Below are 11714 nucleotides of genomic sequence, written 5' to 3'. Positions count from 1 at the left end.
TCAGCTGATGCTGCTTCGAACCATTTTAATATAGCTTGCCATGCTCGGCAATAATTCGTATGCCATTTACCATGTGAGCTTACTGCATGGATCATGCGATAACTATCTCTTACTTATGTCCAGCGGAAACCTTTCAGGATGCCGTTCACACTAGGACACAATGTACAACCCCAGAATCTATTTGTGGAAGCAGTGCGCCATCCATGTTACCAGATGGTAGCAGTTCAAAGGCAACACCGCCGGAGAGCAGTCTGAACACATATATTATAGTTCTTGAGGATCTACTAGAGGCGGAAAGAGATGGTGTGGCTGCCATGAATGAGGTAATCTCGATCTTGAAGCTAGAAATTATGCAATTAGTTGCACGCATTATGCAAGCAACTTAAGAATTGGAGGAAGTAAGAATGTTGCATTTGAAGACGGAGGAGGTCCTACTGCTTCTGCTATCTGAAGCCTAGGGTAATCCCAGTTCTTCTTTAGATACCAGTTGAAATTGTCATTAGATTATTATACTTGCATGTTGTGTCATGTCTCTGAAGGGATTATGTTGTAAGACCCCCTATGTTGTCCAAGTGTTGTAATGATCTAAATTTTTTAGGCGAGGCAATCCTCAGTACTTGTATGATTGACATAAGGTGAACTGGTTTTCGTGTGAGCATATTGTATTGGATGAAATAACTGTTTGACTCAAAGTGTATCCAACCTACTAAATTCGAAGATCACGGCGTTTCTAAATCATTATCATATATAAAGGTGGAATAAATCTTTGTCATGGTTTTGAAGAAATAAATAACAAAATGTAGAATGATATATGGATATTCATAATTGAATACAAATTGGATTTGAATTTAGTTGCCAGGGCCCGGGGTAAACGTGAATGCTAATTCTCCCAAATTTTGAATGAAGCAGAAAAGACCCACTATCATTTGTCGGCTGCCCAAAGCAAGTGTTTGCGAGATGGAAATTACTGTCTACCCCTGACACTTCACATCTTAATCGACCCGATTTCCACTGCTGTCGATAGGGGTAGACTAGTAAGTTCAATCAGACGTGACACGACCCCTCTGAGCCCATTCAGACATCGTGGGCGCCAAACATGGGCGGCAAAACACATTTGATTCAAGCTCGTCCGAAAGACATGTGTCTCTCCCTCCATTTCCTCATTCATACACGGTGGTCAGCAAAACAAACTCTCCTCGTCCGAAGTGTAGGCAAATATTTTAAATAGGGGTAGATGTGTAACTTCCCTCAGACGTGACACAACCGCCCTACCTGTCAGCCCCGTTCATACACCGTGGGCGCCAACCATGGGTGGAAAAACACCCTCTCCTCGCCCGAAATCGTTACCACCAATATTGGGGAGATGCAAGATTACCATCCTATCCCCAACCAACGTGATGTCCGAAATTTTAAACGGGGAACAAGTTCGTAACTTTCCCACAATTCAGACAAGCGCGTCCCAAAGTTTGAGATCCCCCTCCCCCTCGATGTCCCCATTCATACACCGTTGGCGGCACAACAACCTCCCCACTGCGGCCAGCCTCCTCCGTCCACCACTGTCGGCGTCCCGGGAACGGGGGTCCCTAGACTTGCCTGCCTGTGGCCCATGGTGTGGCTCCACCAGCGGCCCTATACGACCCATCTTCACTGGCAAAACACTCAAGACCCTCACGAGGGGCCAAGCCTCGCGAGGCAGATGATGAAAGACCTCCTCGGGGGCAGCCTCACCAGGCTGGCTTGCGAGGGGCAGAGAGATCAAGGCGAGGGGCACCTCGCAAGGTCCCTGTGTCACAAGCCATGACGACCAAGGCCAGGCGAGCGCCAGGCGGGTGCCAGCGTGCGTAGTGTACTTGTTTCCTCTTTTGTGCTAAAGAGGCAAGCGCAGGCTAGGAGTCCAGAGGCATCAGGCAAAGGTTTCCATATCAGTGCAACAAGACCAAGACCAGCAGGACGACATGACAGAGGTCACCATGGAGCCCAGGACGGCATCACCACCAGAGCCTTTGGCAGGAAAAGACCACCTTTTGTCGAGATAACTTGTACTAGCTGTCCCCCTTCAAATTGGTCGTTGTGGGATCCCTTGCCGCCTAATATTTGGGAAGAGAACCCGGGCCTCTATATATAGGACTAGCCACCATCATAGGGAGGCATCTCATCTGGGACCGAATCCATTCCACCAAGGCCACCACACAAACTCGCCAAGAACAAGAGCACCTCTCCTAAGGAGGTTGTACTTCCCTTGTAACTATTCATCCTCGGCCCAAGAGGAAAATCCACCACACCACACTGGAGTAGGGTATTACACCACATCGGTGGCCCGAACCAGTATTAATCTTGTGTCCCTTTGTTCTGCGAGTTCGACGCGCTGAGCCTTGAGATCGTCCGCACCCAGTGTTCAAACCTCAAGGCTCAGCGCGTTGAACTCGCAGAACAAAGGGACACAAGATTTATACTGGTTCATGCCACCGATGTGTTGTAATACCCTACTCCAGTGTGGTGTGGTGGATTGCCTCTTGGGCTGAGGATGAACAGTTACAAGGGAAGAACAGCCTCCTAAGGAGAGGTGGTCTTGTGCTTGGCCAGTTTGTGTGGTCGCCTTGGTGGAATGGATTCGGTCCAAGATGAGATCATATCCTCCCCCTATGATGGTGGCTAGTCCTATATATAGAGGCTCGAGTCCTCTTCCCAAATATTAGGCGGGAAGGGATCCCACAACAGCCAATTTGAAGGGGGACAACTAGTATAAGTTATCCTGGCAAAGATGGTCTTCTCCTGCCAAATGCTCTGGTGATGACACCGTCTTGGGATCCATGGTGACCTCCATCCTGCCGTCCTGCTAGTCTTGGTCTCGTTGCACCGATATGGAAACCTTTGCTTGATGCCTCGGGACACCGCTCCTACGCTTGCCTCTTTAGCGCCAAAGAGGAAACGAGGACACTGCATTCACTGGCACCCGCCTGGCCCTGCTCGTCATGGCTTGCGTCACAGGAACCTCGTGAGGCGCCCCTTGCCTTGATCTCTCCGTCCCTCATGAGCCAGCCTGGTGAGGCCGCCCCCGAGGAGGTTTTGCGTCGCTCGCCTCGCGAGGCTTGGCCCCTCGCGAGGGTCTTGAGTGTTTTGCCGGTGAAGATGGGCCGCACAGGGCCGCCGGTGGAGCCACTCTGTGGGCCGCAGGCAGGCAAGTCTAGGGACACCCGTTCCCAGGACGCCGACAGTAGCCCCCGGGCCCAAGGCACACTTGGACTTGGCCTCGAGGTGAAGACAAGGGGCAAGTGTGGAGCGCCGCAGGCCCCAACAGCCTGTGGCCTGATACGTCTCCAACGTATCTATAATTTTTGATTGCTCCATGCTATATTATCTACTTTTTAGACATTATTGGGCTTTATTATCCACTTTTATATTATTTTTGGGACTAACCTATTAACTGGAGGCCTAGCCCAGAATTGTTGTTTTTTGCCTGTTTTAGGGTTTCAAAGAAAAGGAATATCAAACGGAGTCCAACCGGAATGAAACCTTCGGAAACGTGATTTTCTCATCAGATAAGACCCAGGAGACTTGGACCCTCCGTCAAGAAAGCCACGAGGCGGTCATGAGGGTCCCTGCCTCGTGGGCCCCTCGAAGCTCAACCGACGTACTTCTTCCTCCTATATATATCCACGTACCCCCAAACGATCGGGGACGGAGCCAAAAACCTAATTCCACCGCCGAAACTTTCTGTATCCATGAGATCCCATCTTGGGGCCTGTTCCAGAGCTCTGTCGTTGGGGGCATCGATCACGGAGGGCTTCTACATTATCATCCAAGCCCCTCCGATGAAGTGTGAGTAGTTTACTTCAGACCTACGGGTCCATAGCTAGTAGCTAGATGGCTTCTTCTCTCTTTTTGGATCTCAATACAATGTTCTCCCCCTCTCTCATGGAGATCTATTCGATGTAATCTTCTTTTTGCGTTGTGTTTGTTGAGACCGATGAATTGTTGGTTTATGATCAAGTCTATCTATGAATAATATTTGAATCTTCTCTGAATTCTTTTATGTATGATTGGTTATCTTTGCAAGTCTCTTCGAATTATCAGTTTGGTTTGGCCTACTAGATTAGTTGTTCTTGCCATGGGAGAAGTGCTTAGCTTTGGGTTCGATCTTGCGGTGTCCTTTCCCAGTGACAGAAGGGTCAGCAAGGCACGTATTGTATTGTTGCCATCAAGGATAACAAGATGTTTTTTTTTATCATATTGCATGAAACTATCCCTCTACATCATGTCATCTTGCTTAAGGCGTTACTCTGTTTTTAACTTAATACTCAGCGGTCGATGAGTGGAGTAATAGTAGTAGATGCAGAATCGTTTCGGTCTACTTGTCTCGGACGTGATGCCTATATACATGATCATACCTAGATATTCTCATAACTATGCTCAATTCTGTCAATTGCTCAACAGTAATTTGTTCACCCACCATAGAATACTTATGCTCTTTAGAGAAGCCACTAGTGAAACCTATGGCCCCCGGGTCTCTTTCTCATCATATCAATCTCCAACACTTTATTATTGCTTTGCTTTTACTTTGCTTTTACTTATTTACTTCTATACCAAAAATACCAAAACTATTATTTATTATCTCTATCAGAGCTCACTTTCGTAAGTGACTGTGAAGGGATTGACAACCCCTAAGCGCGTTGGTTGTGTTGAGCTATTTTTTTTGTGTACGTACGAGGGACTCGAGCATAGCCTCCTACTGGATTGATACCTTGGTTCTCAAAAACTGAGGGAAATACTTATGCTACTTTGCTGCATCATCCCTTCCTCTTTGGGGAAATCCAACGCAGTGCTCAAGAGGTAGCAAGAAGAATTTCTGGTGCCGTTGCCGGGGAGTCTGCGCAAAAGTCAACATACCAAGTACCCATCACAATCCCTATCTCCCGCATTACATTATTTGCCATTTGCCTCTCGTTTTCCTCTCCCCCACTTCACCCTTGCTGTTTTATTCGCCCTCTCTCTCCTCCTCCCTCTCCCTCTCTATTTGCCTATTTTTTCCCGTTTGCCTTTTGTTTGCTTGTGTGTTGGATTGCTTGTTTGTTGCGATGGCTCAAGATAATAATAAATCGTGTGACTTCACCAATACCAACAACAATGATTTCCTTAGCACTCCGATTGCTCCTCTTACCGATGCTGAATCTTGTGAAATTAATACTGCGTTGCTGAATCTTGTCATGAAAGATCCGTTCTCCGGCCTTCCTAGTGAAGATGCCGCTAACCATCTTAATAGCTTTGTTGATTTGTGTGACATGCAAAATAAGAAAGATGTCGATAATGATATTGTTAAATTGAAGCTATTTCCTTTTTCGCTTAGAGATTGTGCTAAAGCTTCGTTTTCGTCTTTGCCTAAAAATAGTATTGATTCATGGAACAAGTGCAAAGATGCTTTTATCTCTAAGTATTTTCCTCCCGCTAAGATCATCTCTCTTAGAAACAATATTATGAATTTTAAACAACTTGATCATGAACATGTTGCACAAGCTTGGGAGAGAATGAAATTAATGATACGTAATTTCCCTACTCATGGTTTAAATTTGTGGATGATTGTTCAGAATTTTTATGCCGGATTGAATTTTGCTTCTAGAAATCTTTTAGATTCGGCCGCGGGAGGCACTTTTATGGAAATCACTTTAGGGGAAGCTACTAAACTCCTAGATAATATTATGGTTAATTATTCTCAATGGCATACTGAAAGATCTACTAAAACATAGAAGAAATTAATGTTTTGAGTGGAAAGATGGATGAACTTATGAAATTATTTGCTAATAAGAGTGTTTCTCCTGATCCTAATGATGTTCCCTTGTCTACTTTGATTGAGAATAATAATGAATCTATGGATGTGAATTTTGTTGGTAGGGACAATTTTGGTAACAACGCGTATAGAGGAAATTTCAATCCTAGGCCTTATCCTAGTAATCCCTCTAATAATTATGGTAATTCCTACAACAATTCTTATGGAAATTATAATAAGATACCCTCTGATTTTGAATCTAATATTAAAGAATTTATTTCTTCACAAAAGAATTTTAATGCTATGATTGAAGAAAAATTGCTTAAGATTGATGATTTGGCTAGGAACGTTGATAGAATTGCTCTTGATGTTGATTCTTTGAAACTTAGATCTATTCCACCTAAGCATGTTATCAATGAGTCTCTCAAAGCCATGAGAATTTCTATTGATGAGTGCAAAGAAAGAATCGCTAGGATGCGTGCTAACAAAGATGCCTTTATTAAAGCGTGTTCTTCTAGTTCCTATGAAAATAATGATGAAGATCTAAAAGTTATTGATGTGTCCCCTATTAAATCTTTGTTTTGCAAAATGAATCTTGATAATGATGGGACTGGATATGATCCACCTTTACCTAGAAGGCGTTCTAAGAATTCAGAATTTGTTGATCTTGATGCTAAATTTTATAAAAGTGGGATTGAAGAAATTAAAACCCTAGATGTTGTTAAACCCACTATTATGGATTTCAAGGAATTTAACTATTATAATTGCTCTTTAATTGATTGTATTTCCTTGTTGCAATCCGTGCTAAATTCTCCTCATGCTTATAGCCAAAATAAAGCATTTACTAAACATATCGTTGATGCCTTGATGCAATCTTATGAAGAAAAACTTGAATTGGAAGTTTCTATCCCTAGAAAACTTCATGATGAGTGGGAACCTACTATTAAAATTAAAATTAAAAATTATGAGTTTTATGCTTTGTGTGATTTGGGTGCTAGTGTCTCTACTATTCCCAAAACTTTGTGTGATTTGCTAGATTTCCGTGATTTTGATGATTGCTCTCTAAACTTCCATCTTGCGGATTCCACTATTAAGAAACCTATGTGAAGAATTAATGATGTTCTTATTGTTGAAAATAGGAATTATGTGCCCGTAGATTTTATCGTTCTTGATATATATTGCAATCCTTCTTGCCCTATTATTCTTGGTAGACCTTTCCTTAGAACGGTTGGTGCAATTATTGATATGAAGGAAGGGAATATTAGATTTCAATTTCCACTAAAAAAGGGCACGGAACACTTCCCTAGAAATAAAATAAAATTACCATATGAATCTATCATGAGAGCCACTTATGGATTGCCTACCAAAGATGGCAATACCTAGATCTATTCTTGCTTGTTATGCCTAGCTAGGGGCGTTAAACGATAGCGCTTGTTGGGATGCAACCCAATTTTATTTTTATTCCTTGATTTTTGCTCCTGTTTAGTAATAAATAAATTATTTAGCCTCTTTTTTCGTTGTGTTTTTTGTGTTTAATTAGTGTTTGTGCCAAGTAGAACCGTTGGGAGGACTTGGGGAAAGTCTTGTTGAACTTGCTGTAAAAAATAGAAACTTTAGCGCTCACAAGAACTGCTGTCATTTTTATTTGAAGAGTGGTATTTAGTTAATTATTTTTGAAGATGATTAATAGATAAATTCCTCACGTCCAGCAATTTATTTTAGAATTTTTGGGGTTCCAGATCTTGCGCTAGATACAGATTACTACATACTGTTCTGTTTTTGACAGATTCTGTTTTTCGTATGTTGTTTGCTTATTTGGATGAATCTATGGCTAGTAAAATAGTTTATAATCCATAGAGAAGTTGTAATAAGTTAGGTTTAACACCAATATAAATAAAGAATGAGTTCGTTACAGTACCTTGAAGTGGTCTTTTGTTTTCTTTCGCTAACGGAGCTCACGAGATTTTCTACTTTGAGTTTTGTGTTGTGAAGTTTTCAAGTTTTGGGTAAAGATTTGATGGATTATGAAACAAGGAGTGGCAAGAGCCTAAGATTGGGGATGCCCATGGCACCCCCAAGATAATCTAAGGACACCTAAAATCCAACGCTTGGGGATGCCCCGGAAGGCATCCCCTCTTTCGTCTACTTCTATCGGTAACTTTACTTGGAGCTATATTTTTATTCACCACATGATATGTGTTTTGCTTGGAGCGTCTTTTATGATTTGATTCTTTGCTTGTTAGTCTACCACAATCATCCTTGCTGTACACACCTTTTGAGAGAGCCATACATGATTTGGAATTTGATAGAATACTCTATGTGCTTCACTTATATCTTTTGAGCTTATAGTTTTGCTCTAGTGCTTCACTTATATCTTTTAGAGCACGGTGGTGGATTTGTTTTATAGAAACTATTGATCTCTAATGCTTCACTTAGATTATTTTGAGAGTATTAATAGCATGGTAATTTTCTTAAAATCCTAATATGCTTGGTATGCAAGATTAATAATAAAACTTTCTTACTAGTGTGTTGAATACTAAGAAAAGTTTGATGCTTGATGATTGTTTTGAGATATGGAGGTAATAATATCAAAGTCATGCTAGTTGATTAGTTGTGAAATTGAGAAATACTTGTGTTGAGGTTTGCAAGTCCCGTAGCATGCACGTATGGTAAATGATATGCAACAAATTTGAAACATTTGGTGTTATTTGATTGTCTTCCTTATGAGTGGCGGTCAGGGATGAGCGATGGTCTTTTCCTACCAATCTATCCCTCTAGGAGCATGCGCGTAGTACAAAGGTTTTTGATGACTTGTAGATTTTTGCAATAAGTATGTGAGTTCTTTATGACTAATGTTGAGTCCATGGATTATACGCACTCTCACCCTTACATCCTTGCTAGCCTCTTCGGTACCGTGCATTGCCCTTTCTCACGTTGAAAGTTGGTGCAAACTTCGCCGGTGCATCCAAACCCTGTGATATGATACGCTCTTTCACACATAAACCTCCTTATATCTTCCTCAAAACAGCCACCATACATACCTATTATGGCATTTCCATAGCCATTCCGAGATATATTGCCATGCAACTTTCCATCATTCTGTTCATCATGACACATTCATCATTGTCATATTGCTTAGCATGATCATGTAGTTGACATAGTATTTGTGGCAAAGCCACCATTCATAATTCTTTCATACATGTCACTGTTGGTTCATTGCATATCCCGGTACACCATCGGAGGCATTCATATAGAGTCATCTTTGTTCTAGTATCGAGTTGTAATCATTGAGTTGTAAATAAATAGAAGTGTGATGATCATCATTATTAGAGCATTGTCCCAAGTGAGGTATAAAAAAAGAAAGGCCATAAAAAAGAGAAGGCCCCCAAAAAAGAGAAAGGCCATAAAAAAGAGAAGGCCCAAAAAAAAGAGAGAAAAAGAGAGAAGGGACAATGTTACTATCCTTTTACCACACTTGTGCTTCAAAGTAGCACCATGATCTTCATAGTAGAGAGTCTCTCATTTTATCACTTTCATATACTAGTGGGAATTTTTCATTATAGAACTTGGCTTGTATATTACAACAATGGGCCTCCTCAAGTGCCCTAGGTCTTCATGAGCAAGCAAGTTGGATGCACACCCGCTAGTTTCTTTTGTTGAGATTTCATACATTTATAGCTCTAGTGCATCCGTTGCATGGCAATCCCTACTCCTTGCATTAACATCAATCGGTGGGTATCTCCATAGCCCATTGATTAGCCTCGTTGATGTGAGACTTTCTCCTTTTTTGTCTTCTCCACATAACCCCCCTCATTATATTCTATTCCAGCCATAGTGCTATGTCCATGGCTCGCACTCATATATTGCGTGAGAGTTTATAGGTTTGAGATTACTAAAGTATGAAATAATTGCTTGGCTTGTCATCGGGGTTGTGCATGATGATAGCATTCTTGTGTGATGAAAATGAAACATGACTAAACTATATGATTTTGTAGGGATGAACTTTCTTTGGCCATGTTATTTTGAGAAGAAGTAATTGCTTAGTTAGTATGCTTGAAGTATTATCATTTTTATGTCAATATGAATTTTTGTCTTGAATCTTTCGGATCTGAATATTCATACCACAATTAAGAAGAATTACATTAAAATTATGCCAAGTAGCACTCCGCATCAAAAATTCTGTTTTTATCATTTACCTACTCGAGGACGAGCAGGAATTAAGCTTGGGGATGCTTGATACGTCTCCAATGTATCTATAATTTTTGATTGCTCCATGCTATATTATCTACTGTTTTAGACATTATTGGGCTTTATTATCCACTTTTATATTATTTTTGGGACTAACCTATTAACCGGAGGCCCAGCCCAGAATTGTTGTTTTTTGCCTGTTTTAGGGTTTCGAAGAAAAGGAATATCTAACGGAGTCCAAACGGAATGAAACCTTCGGAAACGTGATTTTCTCATCAGATAAGACCCAGGAGACTTGGTCCCTCCGTCAAGAAAGCCACGAGGCGGTCACGAGGGTAGGGGGCGCCCCCCTAGGGCGTGCCCCTGCCTCTCGTGGGCCCCTCGAAGCTCCACCGACGTACTTCTTCCTCCTATATATATCCACGTACCCCCAAACGATCGGGGACGGAGCCAAAAACCTAATTCCACCGCCGCAACTTTCTGTATCCACGAGATCCCATCTTGGGGCCTATTCCGGAGCTTCGCCAGAGGGGGCATCGATCACGGAGGGCTTCTACATCATCATCCAAGCCCCTCCGATGAAGTGTGAGTAGTTTACTTCAGACCTACGGGTCCATAGCTAGTATCTAGATGGCTTCTTCTCTCTTTTTGGATCTCAATACAATGTTCTCCCCCTCTATCATGGAGATCTATTCGATGTAATCTTGTTTTTGCGGTGTGTTTGTTGAGACCGATGAATTGTGGGTTTATGATCAAGTCTATCTATGAATAATATTTGAATATTCTCTGAATTGTTTTATGTATGATTGGTTATCTTTGCAAGTTTCTTCGAATTATCAGTTTGGTTTGGCCTACTAGATTGGTTGTTCTTGCCATGGGAGAAGTGCCTAGCTTTGGGTTCGATCTTGTGGTGTCCTTTCTCAGTGACAGAAGGGGCAGCAAGGCACGTATTGTATTGTTGCCATCAAGGATAACAAGATGGGTTTTTTTATCATATTGCATGAAACTATCCCTCTACATCATGTCATCTTGTTTAAGGCATTACTCTGTTTTTAACTTAATACTCTAGATGCATGCTGGATAGCGGTCGATGAGTGGAGTAATAGTAGTAGATGCAGAATGTTTTCGGTCTACTTGTCTCGGACGTGATGCCTATATACATGATCATACCTAGATATTCTCATATGCTCAATTCTGTCAATTGCTCAACAGTAATTTGTTCACCCACCGTAGAATACTTATGCTCTTGAGAGAAGCCACTAGTGAAACCTATGGCCCCCGCGTCTCTTTCTCATCATATCAATCTCCATCACTTTATTATTGCTTTCCTTTTACTTATTTACTTTGCATCTCTATACCAAAAATATTATTTATTATCTCTATCAGATCTCACTTTCGTAAGTGACTGTGAAGGGATTGACAACCCCTAAGCACGTTGGTTACGTTGAGCTATTGTTTTTGTGTAGGTACGAGGGACTCGAGCGTAGCCTCCTACTAGATTGATACCTTGGTTCTCAAAAACTGAGGGAAATACTTACGCTATTTTGCTGCATCATCCCTTCCTCTTTGGGGAAATCCAACACAGTGCTTAAGAGGTAGCATGGCCTCGCTTGACGCGTGGAGATTGATTGGACGTGGGCGTCTTCGCTTCCCCATGCTGCCTCGGCAACTGCCCCACTGAAAAAAGACTGGCGCGGGCTGTATTTTCCTTCATTACCTTCCTTCATTTTGCTCCAGATCCCCTTTCTTGCCCTTCGCTTCCAGA

Source organism: Triticum aestivum, chromosome 7A, assembly GCF_018294505.1.
Source record: "Triticum aestivum cultivar Chinese Spring chromosome 7A, IWGSC CS RefSeq v2.1, whole genome shotgun sequence".
Lineage (NCBI taxonomy): Eukaryota > Viridiplantae > Streptophyta > Magnoliopsida > Poales > Poaceae > Triticum > Triticum aestivum.
The sequence above is the reverse complement of the archived record's forward strand: the minus strand, read 5'-3'. Positions refer to the sequence as shown.